Source organism: Prionailurus viverrinus, chromosome F1, assembly GCF_022837055.1.
Source record: "Prionailurus viverrinus isolate Anna chromosome F1, UM_Priviv_1.0, whole genome shotgun sequence".
Lineage (NCBI taxonomy): Eukaryota > Metazoa > Chordata > Mammalia > Carnivora > Felidae > Prionailurus > Prionailurus viverrinus.
In genome coordinates, this window is record NC_062577.1 from 55501476 (window position 1) to 55515289 (window position 13814).

A 13814-nucleotide genomic window follows, 5' to 3' on the forward strand; every position below is an offset into this window, starting at 1 on the left:
ACAGAGCTCGAACTCACAATACGCGAGATCATGACCTGAGCTGAAGTTGAATGCTTAACCAACTGAGCCACCCAGGCGCTCCTGCCAGAAATATTTAAAATTCAAACTATAAACCAAGAGGGAGAAAAGCAAATTGGGGATAATGTAGTTGGATGCGTGGATCAACCCCTACTATCATTTAAGTTGCAATCCAAATTTTTTAAGGAATTGAAAACAGCTGTCCTTATCTGACAGATCTTTTGCAAAATACAAGTCAGCTCTAGAGGCAATTCAAAATTCACCTGTTCCTTTACCAATCCCAAAGCTGTTCCTGTCTATTTCAAAAAACCTATAAATTATTGGCCTAAGGAAACAAAAGTCCTTGGCAGACCTTCCATTCTTTCTGTGTTCCTTAAAGTTGTACACATCTTATCATGTCTTTGAAATTTAAGCATAGCCCACAATCAGGTACCTGAGACTAAGGGGAGAAAAGAAAAAAGAAGAGAGGCCTTTTTGAAAATATAAACTACTCTAAGGGCACTTGTGCCCAAACTCTAGCAGGCCTCCTTAATTCCAGACACAGATACAAATCTTAAAACTCTTCGTCAGCAATGCTAGTAACTCTAAGGTTTTTACATCTGTGTGTTTTGTGTGTATGTTATGAATGTGACATATTTTCCTACCTCTGGATGGTAGTGCTAAAATTAATTTGTAAAAGAGCTCCATTTTGTTGGTGTGAAGGCAAGCATTTGTAAGGATTGGGCATTCTAGAACTCTCAAAAAGATAGAAACTAACCCAAATGTTTTCCAGCTTCACGTGATCTGAGGAAATATTTGGTATTAAAGCTAACTCAAGGTTGTTGGTCTATTAAAATAGACATGTCTTTTAGAGTTATCAATATTAAATATAAAACTTTTGTCCTACTTGAGTTTACTAGCTAAATAAGTACTTGTTATCACTTAGAGGATTTGTAAACAAAAGCATAATAGCTTGAGAGAATGAATGAGTTCTCCTCATGTCTCATAGTTTTTGTGGTTAATCTTTTTCTTTTTTCTGTTTATTAATTTATTTTGAGAGGGAGAGAGCATGAGTGGGGGTGGGGCAGAGAGAGAGAGGGAGAGAGAGAAACCCAAGCAGGCTCCACAGCTGTCAGCATAGAGCCTGATTAGGGGCTCATCCCATGAACCATGAGATCATGACCAGAGCTGAAACCAAGAATTGGACGCTTAATTCTACTCAGCCACCCAGACACCCCTTCGCGGCTAATCTATACATAATTGTTGGGAGCTGTTAAAAGACAAAGTTCAACCAAATAAATTTGAAGATCTAACTAGCTTTATCAGGCAGCAGCCCATCTAGCAAGTACTGGGGAGCTCCGAGGAGTTGTTCAAAATGGAGGGTTTTTATAGAAATGGTGGGGGTGGGGGGGTGGGCGAGAAAGTTATTAGCAAAAGAAAAGGATAGTTCCAGGCAGGAACAGGAGGTCTTGACATGCAGATCACTTCAGCTTCCTTTGGGGGATGGAGAGGGCCTAGGTGGTGATTCCTTGGTCCCCATCAGAAAATTCCTGACTGATTCATTAAGACTACATTTCTGGGGCAATTAGATTAGGTTTTAAGCCTCAGTCTACTGACTTGAGGCCTTACCCCACGTGATACCATTTTGGGCCTGTGGTTTTCTTTGTAACAGAGCAAATGACTTAGATATAAATTTGATTTATATATAAATTTAGATATAAATTTGAAATAAGAGCCTGTAGATGCAATTCTTCTCACAACAGTTCTATATTATGGTGTGTGTACTTACAATTAGTCTCCCCAAATCTTTTTGTAAACTGAAACAAGTTTTGCTAAGTTAAATTTCTTGAGTATCTAGATTATTTCCAAATGAGATAAAATACTAGAACATTAATGATTAAATCTAGGTTTATCTGCTTTGGCTTTCTTATTACAGAGAAACTAAAAATAAATTTGGGTCTGTTAATAAGCATGTTTGTGCTTCATTGGAAGGCTGTACTTTGAAAAAGCACATCATGGTGTCTGTTGTCAATCGGATGGGGGCCCCCAAATGCGGAACGAATGATTAGGTGGAAGCTGGTGGAAAGGGCCATGATCAAGAATTCACCTGAGGCAAACAAACAAACAAACAAAACAAAACAAAACAAACAAAAAAAGAGTTCACCTGAGGCAGAACAAAGGTACAAGTTTATTGAATACACTTCAAGGGGGTAGCAGGAAGGACAGCTGAGGAGAGATCATCTGCAATGAAGCAGTGGGCTGGGGCTGTTTGTATGTATGTATGTATGTATGTATGTATTTATTTATTTATTTATTTATTTATTTATTTTTTTGCTGGGGCTGTTTTTATTTATTTATTTATTTATTTATTTTTATTATTTTATTTTATTTTATTATTTTTTTTTTTGCTGGGGCTGTTTTTAAAGGGGGAAGAGGAAGAGGTGTGGCGACATGGAATTTTCCCTTTTTCCCTTTTTTGGTACCTGTGCCTGGTTGTAAGTAGCCTATTGGTCAGTTAGGGCTTATGGATATTTCGAGGTGGGTCACCTGATGGGCCTGTCTGTATTCAGCCAGGTGGTCGCTGGAGACCCTTTTGTCTTGCTCTCTCATTCCTGAAAGTGGCCTCTAGGGGCACTTGGGTGGCTCAGTTGGTTAAGCGTCTGACTTTGGCTCAGGTCATGATCTCATGGTTCGTGAGTTCAAGCCCCATATGGGGCTCTCTGCTGTCAGCACAGAGCCCACTTTGGATTCTCTGTCCCCTCTCTCTCTGCCCCTGCCCTGCTCATTTTCTCTCTTTCAAAAATAAATACACATTAAAATAATAATAATAATAATAATAATAATAATAAAAGGGGCCTCTACTCCCATGTGTCTAGAAATTAAAAAATGTATTGGTAAATTTACATATCTAAAGAACACTGGTGTAACAGTTCATAATTGCTTACTGCTTAATTTTAGTTAACGTTTCTAAAGGTTAAAAATTTGAGTTCATATATATAATTAAAGTTACTAAAATTAATAAGAGAACATCTCCATATGCCAGGAATGTAGGATGTGTTTTCAGTAACAGAAGGTATAAGAAATAGAAATCTATTTTTTTTGTTGAGGGAAAAGAAAATAATTTTGTCCTAAGGTGAGGCTCATTGTTCAAAGAAGAAAAGCATAGCACAAAATCAAAATGTAAAAAATAATAGTAACGATAAAGTTGTAGAAGGTTTGTGGAAAAGGAGTCCTTGAAAAGGAATTTTAATGTGGTCAACCTGGCTAACATTAAAATTAATTTATTTACAAATAAGTTTTATTTATTTATTTAAAAAATTTTTTTTAACGTTTATTTATTTTTGAGACAGAGACAGAGCATGAACAGGGGAGGGGCAGAGAGAGAGGGAGACACAGAATCCGAAGCGGGCTCCAGGCTCTGAGCTGTCAGCACAGAGCCCGACGCGGGGCTCGAACTCACGGACCGTGAGATCATGACCTGAGCCGAAGTCGGACGCTTAACCGACTGAGCCACCCAGGCGCCCCTACAAATAAGTTTTAATATCAAAACTAAGTTGGTGCAAAATTAGAATTTGGGGTTCTGTCTGTTAAAAAGACAAAAGTTTTTCTTTTTTCCTCCTGGACTTTTGGTCTGCTTAAGTCTTTTTGAGCTGGAACATTCCTAACAGATTTGCTAATAAACTAATTGGACTTATCTGATACGTCACATTACATGAGAAGCATTGTCAAATAAGCAGTAATACTAAGCCTTCTTTATGTTGCACTGTAAAAGTGTGGCAAGTGGATGAGGTCCATTGTTCTTCTGGAAAAAAACAAAAAGGCCCCTCATTGCCAGGCTTTTGCCACCTTGACGTCCTTACAACATGGCAGCGGTCTGCTCCTGACGTAGGAAAATGAAGGCGGGCGGACAGTGGCTGTAGACAAAATGAACAGTCAGAATTATGGGAAACCCAAGAAGGCCGCTTGGTTCTCCCTGGCTCCCTGACCAGCCCCATGTTTCAGCTTTTGCGTTCTTTCACCCACCATACTACATTTAAGATGACTCCAATTACACACAGACGTTGGTGGAGAGACATCTATAAAACTGCAAAAGTCTGAAATAAAACAAAACAAAATGAAACCGTTTTCATTCCCAGAGACCCCAGACCTCCCTCTCTCTAGACCCTTTGCGCACCTGTACCTTGGAATCATTCGACGGCCAGTCGGTATGGGTTATCAGTATGCCCCTTCAGAAAAGGACCAAAGAGGGTGATAGACTTGAAGTATGTAAACCTCGAGTGTGTGACTATCACAGAGAAAAAGCAAAAACATCGGACCCGTGAATGCCGCACAGAGGGTCAACAGAAGGTTCGAGAACTACAGAGCACAGCCGACAGTGGTGCAAATTCCTTAAATTTTGAGCACAACTCTGTTAAGCTGAGGGTCTGATCAAGAAGGGGGAATTGTTGGGGCGCCTGGGTGGCGCAGTCGGTTAAGCGTCCGACTTCAGCCAGGTCACGATCTCTTGGTCCGTGAGTTCGAGCCCCGCGTCGGGCTCTGGGCTGATGGCTCGGAGCCTGGAGCCTGTTTCCGATTCTGTGTCTCCCTCTCTCTCTGCCCCTCCCCCGTTCATGCTCTGTCTCTCTCTGTCCCAAAAATAAATAAACGTTGAAAAAAAAATTTAAAAAAAAAAAAAAAAAAAAAGAAGGGGGAATTGTAGGGACGCCTGGGTGGCTCAGTCGGTTAAGTGTCCGACTTCGGCTCAGGTCACGATCTCACCGTTCGTGAGTTCAAGCCCCACGTCCGGCTCTGGGCTGATGGCTCAGAGCCTGGAGCCTGCTTCCGATTCTGTGTCTCCCTCTCTCTCTGCCCTTCCCCCGTTCATGCTCTGTCTCTCTCTGTCTCAAAAATAAATACACGTTAAAAAAAAAAAATTAAAAAAAGAAGGGGGGATTGTTAACAAGAAAACCACAGCCCCACAATGGCTTCACTTAGGTTAAGGTTTCAAGTCAGTAAATCAAGACTTACTGTATAACCTGACTGCAGTTTCAACCCCCCAGGAATGTAATTTTTAACCAGGCAACGTGGAATTTCCTGGTCAGTAGCAGCAAATTGCTGGATAGACCCCTTGCCTAAACAGCACATTCCTTGCTAATAAAGTCCTTCCCTCCCCTCCCCTTCCCTCCCCTTCCCTCCCCTTCCCTCCCCGTCCTTTCTTTCTTTCTTTCTTTCTTTCTTTCTTTCTTTCTTTCTTTCTCTCTCTCTCTCTCTCTCTTTCTCTCTCTCTCTCTCATCTTCTCTCTGCCTTTAAAAACCTTCCTTTTGTTTAGCACAGGTCCCCTCTACTTGCTAGATGTGATGTTGCCTGATTTATGAATCATTTAATAAAGTCGATTAGATCTTCCAGTTCACTCAGTTAAATTTTGCTCTTTAACACACGCGTGGGGTGGACTGGAGCCAAGAGGGGATGTGAAGGGCCAAGCAGGGGTGATGGCGTAAGACGTACGCAGGGTGCACGCTGTGGGTGTGGTGAGGGATGTGTGAGTGCCCAGACCCTTCACGTGACAGAGATGCTGTTGGCCACTGGGCCCCAAGCTCCCTTTCAGCTTTATTATCCAGCACTGCCCCCCGCCCCCCGCCCCTACACACCACAGGCACTTGTCCTGCCGTCCATGCCCCAGAAGCATAGAGAACTTTCTTCTCTGCTGGGCATTTCTGTTTGGCTTTAAAAATAATGGTAACGTTACTTATCTACTTTGTGAGCCTACTATGATTTTTGCATTCTGAATCCTTAATATGACAGGTTGATTAAAGCTTTACAAAAATAGCAGTTAATATTTGCACTGGGGTTACTTATCCATTTAAAATTTAAAACTTAATTATAGAAGAGTTTACCTGTTCCATTATGAATGCAATACATGTTCCTCATGGTGGATTTAGAAAATACCAGCAAAGTTGAGGAAAGAAATCACCCCGTGTCACTGTTTAAAAATTTTATTCTGGAGGTGCCCGGGTGGCTCAGTTGGTTAAGAGTCCGACTCTTGATCTTGGGTCAGGTCATGATTTCATGGTGTGTGGGATCGAGCCCCACGTTGGGCTCTGTGCTGACAGTGTGGATTCTGCTTGGGATTCTCTCTCTGTCTACCCCTGCCCCACTCTCTCTCTCATAAAAATTTTTTTTTTTAATTCTGGTGTTTTTTTGTTTGTTTAATGTAGCCATAATTTGTGTGTGTGTGTGTATATATATATGTAATATGTACATATAATTCATAATATATGCATGTATAATATATCATACAGATATATATTGTATATCATATATGTATGCAGATATATATCATACATATATGATAAATATATGCAGAAGTATGTATCATACACATTTCCAGAGACCTCCAGCCTTTTCAAAGGTCATTCTGATGGCTTCATAGCATTACGTTGTAGAAATAAATAAGCACCATTTTAGAGTATTTGACACTGGGACTACATCCAATTTTGTTGTAAATAATAATATATATCTTTGTATGCAGAGTCACTTTCAAATCAAGTTTTCTGTAAGGTAGATTGCTAAAGTGGAATTATTGACTTGTGGGAAACAGACATATTCTTTAACATCTTGACTAATGGCTTTCTTTTTAATGTTTTTAAAATTGTTGTCTTAATGTTTATTTATTTTTTGAGAGAGAGAGAGAGAGAGAGAGACAGAGTGCAAGCTGGGGAGGGGCGGAGAGAGAGGGAGTCACAGAATCTGAAGCAGGCTCCAGGCTCCGAGCTGTCAGCACAGAGCCCAACGCGGGGCTCGAACTCATGGACCGTGAGATCATGACCTGAGCCGAAGTCGGACGCTTAACCGACTGAGCCACTCAGGCGCCCTTTGACTAATGGCTTTCAAAAGTGTTCTTCCCTCGTGTGCCACCTCATGTCATGTGAGAGAGATCCGGGCTCTGGGCCCTTGCCAGAAGTGGGCGGGCCACTCAGTCTTAATAGGCTGCTCTTTTCCATGAAGGTAATTTGGCCCGGGACAAACGGGTTCATGTTTCCTGCATTTTAACTATATTGAGTGACTGTTCTGTGAGTGTGTGAGTTATTTATGACCTGTAGGAGAAAAAAACAAATAATCAGAGGTCCTTGTCATTTATTCAGGTTTCCACGTCCCAGAGGCTTTGATGAGGACTTTACCGACAGCCGCCAACACCACCTCGGCACGTCCTGTGCTACCCAGCCCTTGACCGTCTTCACCCTGGAGCCGAATCTCTTTGTAACTTTTTGAAGTTACGCATGCTCCACATTAATGCAGGAAAAGTATTAGAGGTGATTCAGCAATAAGGAGGTATATAGGTTGGACATAATGAGGATTCTTTAAATAAATAAAATTGTCTATGAAATTATTTGGAATGTTGCTCTAGCGATGACACTTTTTAACCCCTGACGTTACTGTTGGTGAGTAAAGAAAGTCTAAAGAATCAGTCAAAAAGCCGCAGATTTCTTTTTCCCACGTGTTTACATCCTCTCCCCTGTCGTTCGTGTTTTTTAGGAGAAATGGGAAACAAGATCATTGTTTTCTGATGTGCCTTATACGTGTTCCCACAAATCCTTGATGTTGGCCTTCACACGGCGGTTGAATCCTGCCAACATTTGCTCATGTGTTCTGGACCCCACATTAGGGAATCGGGTTGTACTTGAGTATGGAAGTTATTTTGTAGATCTTGTTTTCATTTTCGATTAAGCCCTATATAAAAGCAATTTGTCTGTAACCACCAGGTCCACTGCCTGGAATTTCAAGTATGACAAAGAAAACATGGGCTTTTAAAACGAATGGAATGTTGAGAGCAGGCGTGAGGAGCACGAGCGCATTTTTTTAGGTGCAGATAATTTTTAGGTACAAATAATCCGGTGCAAAAAAAAAAAAAAAAAAAGAGAAATGAACTATTTTGGTATGACTAAACAAAAATCCTCACTGAAGTAATGCGTGGATGCGTTAACCCACTTACAGTGTTGGGGTTTATTATTAATAAATGTGAATCTCAGTTGTAACTTTCCCTTTGGTATTTCTGAGTCTGCTTCCATGGCTTTTCTCATTTTATATTAGAATTTCGGTCACTGTCATGCATTTTTCTTGACCCTTTTCTGAGTAGCGTGGCAGAGAGCTTCCTTGCAAAGGAACGAGCGGACTCCACGGACGTTTACCTCCTGCGGTTGGTGGGGGTCGGGGTGCATCGTGAACGACACGGTCCACCTGAGGCGCGACGGCCAGTGACGGCGAGGAGACTGGCCAGTGGCCAGTGAAGAGCAGCTCTTCCTTGTCTGGGTTCTGGGACTGAAATGAACCTCCATTCCCAGCGCCCTGTGAGGAGAAAGGGTTAAGTTAGCTCTGTCCCCGGCTAAGGTTTGGAAATGATGACGTTGAAAAATCATGCCAACTGTAAAGTCGGCCATTGAAATGGAGAAGCAGATTTTTCCTTTTAAAGTTCTGGAGAGGGGCGCCTGGGTGGCTCAGTCGGTGAAGTGACTTTGGCTCAGGTCACGATCTCCTGGCTTGTGAGTTCAAGCCCCGCGTCGGGCTCTGTGCTGACAGCTCGGAGCCTGGAGCCTGCTTTGGATTCTGTGCCTCCCTTGCTCTCTCTGCCCCTCCCCCACTCATGCTCTGTCTCTCTCTCTCTCTCTCTGTCAAAAATAAGTAAACATTAAAAAAAATTTTTTTTTAAAGTTCTGAAGAGAAAAAATTTCAGAAGAGAGGTGCTTGGTTGGCTCAGTCAGAAGAACGTGTGACTCTTGATCTTGCGGTCGTGAGTTCAGGCCCTACGTTGGGTGTGGAGATTATTTAAATGAATAAATAAATACAAATTAAAGAAAATTATGTTTATTTTTGAGAGAAAGAGCATGGGCAGGGGAGGGGCGAGAGGGAGGGAGACCCAGAATCCCAAGCAGGCTCCGGGCTCCGAGCTGTCAGCACAGAGCCTGATGCAGAGCTCTAACCCATGAACTGTGAGATCATGACCCGAGCTGAAGTTGGATGTTTAACCAACTGAGCCACCTAGGCGCCCCAATAAATACAAATTAAAAAAATAAATTTCTGAATAGAAATCAGGGAGGGGGATAAACAAATACACAAAATTAGTGCCCATGAGCCCTCTCGTCTGTGGAGAACGTGGAGGATGGGGGTGAGTCCTGTGTCATGCCGGGGAGTGTTGCCCTTTACTCTATTCTCATGGCACACTTCACCATCAATCACCATTTCTCCGTAGGAAGCTACATTTACCGAATCCCCTTCTTCTTCCAGCTCATTCCTAGAAGGAGCAAGGTCATTGATGTACCGTTAGCAGTTGAAGCAATTCTGACCTCTGTACTCTGAACACAGTTCCTGGCTTTCACTGGAGTCAGGGAGGGAGAGGGTGACTTGGGATTGAAAGAGAGAATAGGACACATCGAATCTGTTTAGGCCTAAACAACTACGGTGAAGAACAACGTTCAAGGACAGATCTTCCCAGAGCACTAAAGGGCCCCCAGTGTGTATTGTCAACTGGGAAAAAGGATTCGCTGTGCTTTGGGGACTCTCCCTTTATCGATTTAAGATAATCTCCTTTCGTGTGGGCAATTTTCTCTCCTTCTCTCTCTCTCTCTCTTTTTTTTTTAATGTTTACTTATTTATTTTTTTTAAATTTTTTTTTAACATTTTTATTTATTTTTGAGACAGAGAGAGACAGAGCATGAATGGGGGAGGGGCAGAGAGAAGGAGACAGAGAATCGGAAGCAGGCTCCAGGCTCTGAGCCATCAGCCCAGAGCCCGACGCGGGGCTCAAACTCACGGACCGTGAGATCGTGACCTGAGCTGAAGTCGGACGCTCAACCGACTGAGCCACCCAGGCGCCCCAATGTTTACTTATTTTTGAGAGAGCACTAGCAGGGGAGGGGCAGAGAGGGGGTGACAGGATCCGAAGCAGGCTCTGCATTGTCAGCACAGAGCCCGACGCGGGGCTCAAATGCACAAACCATGAGATCGTGACCTGAGCGGAGGTCGGGCGCTTAACCAACTGAGCCACCCAGGTGCTTCTTTCCTCTTCACTTCTCTTTCTTTTTTTCCCCCTAATCTTTGACGATTCTGGTAGATCTTGAATTGTACCGTCCTAACCTGACAGTGCCTCTCTCCTTGACCAAACTAGTCAGGTTCCTCTGAAGCCCCATCTCCACTAGGCCTCAACCTTGACCCTGGCCAGGCCTGCATAGCCCAGTTTAGCAAGAATCCTGCTAAATCAGTTGAGAGAGCACCCTCACCCTTGATCTCTGATCACTTTCATTATTGGATTGAGTTCCTCATCCACCGTTGCTGTGGAAGACCTCGGCCTGCCTTCAGCAAGAATCCTGTGAACTCGGTTTATCAAGAATCCTCCTACCCTTGATGGTCCCTGTTAAGTAATTTTTCATCCACTGATCCCCGCTCTCTGCATGTTGGCTGTAAATCCCCACTTGTCTTTGCTGTGTTCAGAGTTGAGACCTATTGTAATATCTCTATTGCAATCGCCTTATTTTTAAAAAAATTTTTATGTTTATTCATTTTTGAAAGACAGAGACAGAGCACAAGCAGGGGTGGGGTGGAGAGAGAGGGGGGACACAGAATCTGAAGCAGGCCTCAGGCTCTGAGCTGTCAGCGCAGAGCCCTACGCGGGGCTCGAACTCACGAACTGCGAGATCATGACCTGAGCCGAAGTCGGATGCTCAATTGACAGCCACCCAGGTGCCCCCTTTTTGTTTTTATGTCTTAATTTTTTCTATGTTTTAATTTTTTATGTTTATTCATTTTTGAAAGAGAGAGAGCACAAATGGGTGGGGCAGAGAGAGGGGGTAATTGCCTTATTTATTTTTATTGACATACAACATTGTATGTAAGGTGTGCAGCATAATGATGTGTGTGTGTGTTATGAAATGATCACAGTTAAGTCTAGCTAACACCCATTACCTCACACAGTTACAAGTTCTTTTCTGGTGTTGAGAACTTTTAAGATTTAATCTCTCAACAACTTTTACCTTCACAACACAGCATTGTTAACCATAGTCAATAGACTGTATGTTACATCCCCAGAAACCCATTTATCTTACGACAGGAAGTTTGGGTCTTTTGACACCTTCACTTGTTTTGCCCACCTCCCCACCTCCTGCCTTTGGCAAACCAGTCTTTTCTCAGCATCAGTGAGTTGTTTACGTTTTTGTTTTGTTCTAGATTCCACATGTAAATGAGATCATTTGGTATTTGTCATTCTCTGACTTATTTCACTTAGCGTAATAGCCTCAAGGTCTATGCACTTTGTCCTGAATGGCATGATTTCATTTGTTTTTAATAAGGCTGAATAATATTCCACCGTATACACACACCACATTTTCTGTATCTGTTCATCTGTCCAGTGGATCTTTATGTTGTTTCCATGTCCTGGCTATTGGAAATAATGCTGCAGTGAACATGTGGGTGCATAAATCTTTTCAAATTAGTGTTTTCACTCTCTTTGGATAAATACCCAGAAGTGGAATTGCTGGAATCTATGGCGGTTCTGTTTTTATTTATTATTATTAGTTAATTCTTTTTTTAAATGTTTATTTCATTTTTGAGAGACAGAGTGCGAGAGGGGGAGGGGCAGAGAGAGAGGGGGACACGGAATCCGAAGCAGGCTCCAGGCTCCGAGCTGTCAGCACAGAGCCCGACATAGGGCTCGAACTTACGAACCGTGAGATCGTGACCTGTGCCGAAGTCAGATGCTTAACTGGCCGAGCCACCCAGGCGCCCTGGCAGCTCTGTTTTTAAATTTTAAGGATCCTCCATACTGTTTTCCATAGTGGCTGCACAAATTTGCATTGCCACCAACAGTGTACAAGTCTTCCCTTTTCTCCACATCCTCCCCAACGCTTACCTCTTTTTGATAATAGCCATTCCAACACATGTGAGGTGATACCTCACTGTGGTTCTGATTTCCATTTCCCTGCTGAGTGATGTCAAGTACCTGTACCTGTTTGCGATTGTATGTCTTACGTGGAAAAATGTCTGTTAAGTTTTCATTTTTTAAAAGATTTCATTTTTAAATTTTTATTACAAATTTTTTGATGTTTATTTTGAGAGAGAGAGAGAGAGCAGGTGTGCAAGTGGGGGAGGGGCAGAGAGAGGGAGACACTGAATCCGAAGCAGGCTCCAGGTTCCAAGCTGTCACCACAGAGCCCCGTGTGGGGCTCGAACTCATAAACCTGGAGATCATGACCTGAGCCAAAGTTGGTAGTTTGATCGAGCCACCCAGGCGCCCCTTAAAAATTTTATTTTTAAGGGGCGTCTGGGTGGCTCAGTCGGTGGAGCGTTGGACTTCGGCTCAGGTCATGATCTCGAGGTCTGAGTTCGAGCCCCGCGTCAGGCTCTGTGCTGACAGCTTGGAACCTGGAGCCTGCTTCGGATTCTGTGTCTCCCTCGCTGCCCCTCCCCCATTCATGCTATGTCTCTCTCTCTCTCTCTCTGTCAAAAATAAATAAACATTAAAAAAATTTTTTTAAAGTTTTATTTTTAAGTAATCTCTACACCCAATGTGGGGCTCGAACCCGAGATGGAGTTGCATGCTCTACTAACTGAGCCAGCCAAGTGCCCAATGCTGCTCATATCTAAATTGGATTTTTTTTCTTTTGCAATTTAATTGTAGTTCTTCATAATTTTTGGATATTAACCCCTTATCAGATACATGATTTGTAAATAATTTTTCCCATTCTGTAGGTTGTCTTTTCATTTTGTTGATGGTTTCTTTTGCCACACACCAGCATTTTAGGTTGACTAGTCCGACTTGTTTATTTTTCTTTTGCTTTTGGTGTCTTGTCACGTATTTTGGTGATTCTTGTGTCTGATGTAAGGTAGAGGTGCAGTTTCATTCTTTTTCAAGTGTCAGGATAATTAAACTTTTTTTTAATGTTTGTTTATTTTTGAGAGAGAGGTAGAGTATGAGTGGGGACGGGCAGAGAGAGAGACAGAATCCAAAGCAGGCTCCAGGCTCTGGGCTGTCAGCACGGAGCCCAATGCCGGGCTCGAGCTCACAGACTGAGAGATCATGACCTGAAGTTGGACGCTTAACCGACTGAGCCACCCAGGTGCCCCAGGAGCCTAATACTCTTAAATCACCTTGACCCTGATGACTGACCTTGTGGTTTGAAACATGACCTGATTTGAAAGAGACAAGTCAGTGCCTGCAGCGCCAGTTGGACATTCCCTTCTGCCCTGAAGCCTCCGGATCTTGTGCCAGCACCCACCTTCCAAACCGTGGCCCCGGGGAAGGCTGCCGGGAGGAGCGCACCGCGCCCTAAGCCCTGCAGAGGGCGCTCTCCGCCGCCCAGTGCAATTCCGACCTGCGGCTCGGAGAGCCCGGGCGCACAGCCAGCTCCCCGCCAGCCCCTGTTCTCAGGCCCTGCGCCCCTGGTCGCATCCGGCCGCCCTGATTCCGGCTCCCGCAAGCTCCCTGGTCCTGCTTGGCAGGCGGGGAGGGTGGTGGAGGTCAGCGGATACTCTGTGCCAGCCCTCCATTATCCCCAAGACAGGGATCTCCCCGCTGCCTGCTTTCTAATTTAGAAATCACGCTTTGTCCTGCAAACTTGGTATCTGACCATTTTACGTTTAATAAAAACCCATAAATACGTAAATAAAGAGGTCACTTGTAGCGGTAGCGGTCGTGGGGGAAGGCGCACCGCCTTGCACCCGCAGGCGGCGGAAGGCGGAGGAGGCGGTGGGGCGAGGACCCTGCAGCAGCGGGGCCACCCCCTCCCACCGCAGCGCCCCAGGGGCCACCCCTCGGTAGAAGGTCGTGCGATACTGCGAGCGGCCCGGAAGG

At 43.8% G+C, this 13814-nt stretch overlaps 1 protein-coding gene across 3 annotated transcripts in view; it reads left to right on the forward strand.

The window, feature by feature from the left end:
* The window catches only part of MTARC2 (mitochondrial amidoxime reducing component 2), a 39052-nt gene extending 31688 nt beyond the window's left edge, over positions 1 to 7364 (forward strand). For all 3 annotated transcript variants that reach the window (XR_007148310.1, XM_047841206.1, XM_047841205.1), the window contains one exon: positions 7120 to 7364. The gene's annotated coding sequence lies outside the window, so the exon portion shown is untranslated. The remainder of the gene's footprint in view (positions 1 to 7119) is intronic.
* The last annotated feature ends 6450 nt before the right edge of the window (positions 7365 to 13814 follow it).